Source organism: Myotis daubentonii, chromosome X (genome assembly GCF_963259705.1).
Source record: "Myotis daubentonii chromosome X, mMyoDau2.1, whole genome shotgun sequence".
In the NCBI taxonomy this organism is placed as follows: domain Eukaryota; kingdom Metazoa; phylum Chordata; class Mammalia; order Chiroptera; family Vespertilionidae; genus Myotis; species Myotis daubentonii.
In genome coordinates this window covers 42951312-42955777 of record NC_081861.1, presented here as the reverse complement: position 1 = coordinate 42955777, position 4466 = coordinate 42951312, and the positions used below count along the sequence as shown (strand labels likewise).

General features: G+C 42.0%; 1 pseudogene; it reads right to left on the bottom strand.

Moving 5' to 3' along the window:
- Positions 1-565: 565 nt before the first annotated feature.
- LOC132223859 (E3 ubiquitin-protein ligase RNF168-like) lies at positions 566-2190 on the bottom strand (annotated as a pseudogene).
- Between the last annotated feature and the right edge of the window lie 2276 nt (positions 2191-4466).

Sequence of the window (4466 nt, the reverse complement as noted above, 5' to 3'; positions counted from 1 at the left end):
TGTGAAAAGTTATAAAATCGAAATGTTTTCTGTGTCATTTAGCAAAGAAAGGATGAGGGAGAATGCTTTCCCAAACTATACCTCCTACTCCACCCTGGACCAATTTCTGACCACCAGCTCAGTTCCAGTGCCTCCAAGTTATCAGCCTGCCCCATTCAGCCTTACTGCAACTCTTAACTCCTTTTGCATCAAGAGTATAGTTTCCTTTCTGCAAATTAATCCTAATTTCCAGAAAACTGACTTTCTGATTTCATGTTAATCCTAACACACTTCAAATAAAAGAAAATGCTATAATGCTTAAAGTAATTAGAAGATGGCAACTAGATTCCTTTACTGTTACGTAAGATGCATTTCAAGTGCTCTGCAAATACATGGGAAATAACAAGAAAACTTAGATTTTAAACCTGGATTCTTTAACTAGTGAGCATAGTATAATCTTGCTTGAATTACTACAGGACAAAAAAAGATGACAAAAGGCCATAAAACATGCATATTTTGAAGAAAAGAAAGCTTCACAACAAAAGTTTGCTAGATTATAAAACACCCCCTTTACCCACGCATTACTTTATCTCTGAAACATCTGAGAAGTTCTTTTCCTCGGTAACTTAGGCTGTAAAGAATGAGCACTTTGCAATAATCTCTAGTGGAACTTGGCATCTTTCATATATGAACATTAACTGAATGTTACAACTGGATCTTAAAAAAAGGTTGCCAGTTTTAATTTTTTGAGCCTCTCTCGGGTTTTGAAGGCTTTATAACGGTTTGTCTTTTGGAGTTGCTGTCTTTGGAATTCTTCTCTCCACTTGGCAGTTTGTCTGGAGATGAGGACCTAGAAGATAACAGCTATTCATCTGGGGATCCTTTTGGCAGGGTGGGGTCTATTTGGTTTTCATCCACCTCTTTGCAAAGATTTAATGCTGATAACTTATCTTGTTCTTCTTGGTTTTCTCTCTCAAAAAATACCTGTCCCAAATCTAACAGATTTGAGTGATGGTGACTTGTTTCCTCTTGGTCTGAGGAAGCTTCAGGGAACACTCTCCCTCTTTTTACAGAAGAGCCTGGATCCCCGGCTGTTTCAAACAAAAATTCCTGTGTTTTTCTTTTGGAAACATCTTTTTCACTGCTCTGTGGGTAAGACTCTTCATTTTCTGTCTCAGTTATCTGCGCCATATCTGATATAATGCACACACTCTCTCTTTTGCCATGAGGGTCAACTGCAGCTTCTCCGGAGTAGGCAATGCTGGCTTTAGGTTCCTTCTCTTCATCATTTTTGCTCCGTTCCATTTTGACTTTTTCTCCAAGGCACAATTCTGTACCACTGGCACATAGCTGAGGCATAGGTGACTCTATTGAAGATGTTGCACCTTGTTCTTGAATTTCATGACATATTTGAGAAGAAAGTGTTAGACTATCTCCCTTAATTTCTGTGCCTTGGCACATAGGGCTCTTTATATGACTACTCTCACTCTCCTTAGACATGGAGTTTTTCTTGCCTTTTTTCACACCTTCTGATAGTGATGCTGGCCCATACTGAGATATAGGTGACAAAGACTCCTGAATATCACCAGTGTTTTCTTGTTGGTTCATTGTTTTCGTTTGTGACCTGGTTATGACTCTATTAGATGCCCCGGCAGTTTCTGCATCGAAATTAATATCAAAGCTTATCTTTTTTGCTAGTGCTTTATCACTTTTCAGTTGTCTTTTTATCTCTCTTTTCCTTTTTTCTTCATCCTCTGCCAATAATTGCTGTATGTATTCTTCACTGGCTTTGTTTTCTTCTTCTGCTTTGGCTCGTTGCAATGCCTCCATCTTTCTATTCTCCTCTTCATATTCTCTTCTCAGTTCTCCAGGTTCACTTATCAGACGTACTGGCGGAGCGGCACTACAACTTGCTTGTGATTCTTGGAAAGCGACTCTTAGATTACATTCTTCTGGATAGTGATTTTTAATTTTCTCCCACAATTCCATATTGACAAGGGAATTTCTTCGGGTATGGTACCGGGCCCACCGACCGATCCAGAAGCGACAGAAGGGACAGCATAAATTTGACTTTTCTACAATGGACTTAAAGCATGGCTTACAGAGCGTGTGATCACAAGGTAGTGTTACAGGCTCGACCAGGATTTCTAAACAGATCTTGCACTGGTATTCAGACAAAGGAGGGATGGCCTCTTCAGGTACTGCCATTTTAATGTGCTAATAAGATATAGTCAGTTTCAGCACGCAGAAGAAAAAAAATAGTATTTCCAGCCCAATTATGGAGCAAGACAATGAAGAGTTTTGTGTTTAAATATGTCCAACAGCGTATCAGAATTCAAAGATTTGGAGCATCAAACGTCTTAAAGCAAGAGGGATTCTGCAGGCCAGGTAAACAGTACTACCATGTAATACAGTGTATCAGTCCACTTTTAGGACAAACTTCCGGTAAAAAAAGTAACGCTTCAGTAAGGAGACCTCGGCCGTTGAACCAAGACAGTAATGTAAGGGTTTTGGGAGGACGGAGGGCTCTCTGGCGTGGGGCAAGGTTCACACCAAATTCCCCTTTCCCACTCACCCGGTGAAGGTGCTTCCTATGCTTCGGGTAGCCAAGCCAGAGATAGTCCAGCAGCGCCCCTTCAGGGCCGCCATCTCAGGACGAAGGCTCTAGAAAAATGGTGCTTCGGTCCCGCTCCGGAAGCACTGCTGAGGCAGACTTCCGGTTTACTATTGCTATGGCGCAATGTACAGTGCCTTGTCCACTTGGCCCTGTTCCGGAAGCCGGAAGCGGGGGCTCCCCTGAAGCAGGACTTCCGGTTTATTATTGCTATGGAGCAGTGTACATTGCCTTGTCCACCTGGCCCTTTTCCGGAAGCCGGAAGCGGGGCTCCCTTGAAGCAGAACTTCCGTTTTCCTATGGCAGCAGCACACAATTCCCCAGACACTGCTTTCCAGCGTCTAGGGACGTTTCGTGGTGCACTGACCGTGCCCCTCCACTCCCTTTGGTCTGCCAAAAGCTTCTACATGGTGCAAAGGTAGCATGTCTGACTCCAAAAAGCTTCTACAAATATTATCATGAAAAAAAATCCCCAAAAGTTAGGAAGCATCATCCCAACCTATCTTCTTTCCTGTCACTTTAGTTCTTTTTAATAAATGCATTTATATAGCAGCAAGCCTAGTTAGACCAGAGGTAGGATATGGAAAGCAGAATAAACCGTTAGTTGGGCAGATAAAACCAAGATGGATTCAAGCAAGAGGAAGGTGCTGAGGGTGGGAGTTCAAATCAGCCACAGCAACTTTGTTTCAGAGACAAAACTCCAATCTCTAAAATTCTTGGAAGAGGAAAAAAGCAAGAGGAAATAGGGTACCAGGAAGTAAGTTCTGTATCTTTTCTTAGTTGTTTTAAAGTTACTTCAGACAAACACTGAATACATTACAAACGCATACTAGTATATACACACATCTACCTCACAAAATACACTTCTCTTCAGGATCTCCTATTATCAAAATGCATTCTTGACATCGCCTCATGCCTACCTCCTTATTAATCTAGCACTAAGTCTCATGGAGTTTACCTCCCAAATCTGTTACATCCATCCAGTTCTCTCAATCTCCACTGCCAGCACCCCAATTCAAGGCAGTATCTCTTGAGAACTATGACGACAGCTCCCTAGTTTTGTCTTATCATATCCACTCTGACCCCCTTCCTATTTGCTTCTAACTGCTGCCAAAAACGTTAATGCAAATCTTATCCATGGTCCCTCTCTTGATTTAAAATCTTTCAATGTTTTCCCATTAGTTTTAAGTTAAGATGAAAACTCTTTGACATGTTCAGGAACTTTCTGTGTAGTCTGGCTTTTGTTTAACTTGCCAGGTTTTCTTGCCACATTCCCTTATAGCACAAGGTCTTCAAACATGCTACCTCTTGTTTTCTGGAAAACTTTATTCCACGCCTCTCAAAGTCATCAGCAGAACTCAGGTTAAATCCCTTCCTGGCACTCTTTCCCTCTTCCTAGCATTAATCTTAGTTTTTTTTTCGAATGGTTATTATTGCCTGTATTTTCCTTCTAGAGTCCAGACTTTAAGCTCTGTAAGGGCATATCTGTTTTTGTCCAACTTATAGTCCCAGGGCCTAGTGAGTAATCATTGAGTGAATGAATGTGAAATGGGAAATTTGGACTGGAAATGCATGGTATCCCTCTTGGCAGGATGGTTCCCAGGGCTCTTTGTCTGGTGGAGTCAAAGAGTGAAACCATGGACAAAAGATGGTATAGCAAAGGTGGCAATTTATTGAGAGACAAGCACAGACTCCCGCGTGGGGAGGGGGAAAGAGTCCCACAGCACAGACTCCCATATGGGGAGGAGGAACAGTCCCACTGAATCCCTTTTCTTTACCAAAGGCTGCAGTTTTTAGTGTCTCACTACCCCCCTTTGATTTGGTCACTATAGCAACTCCTGAGATTAAGCCTCACGTGAAGTATGTGAGGTTC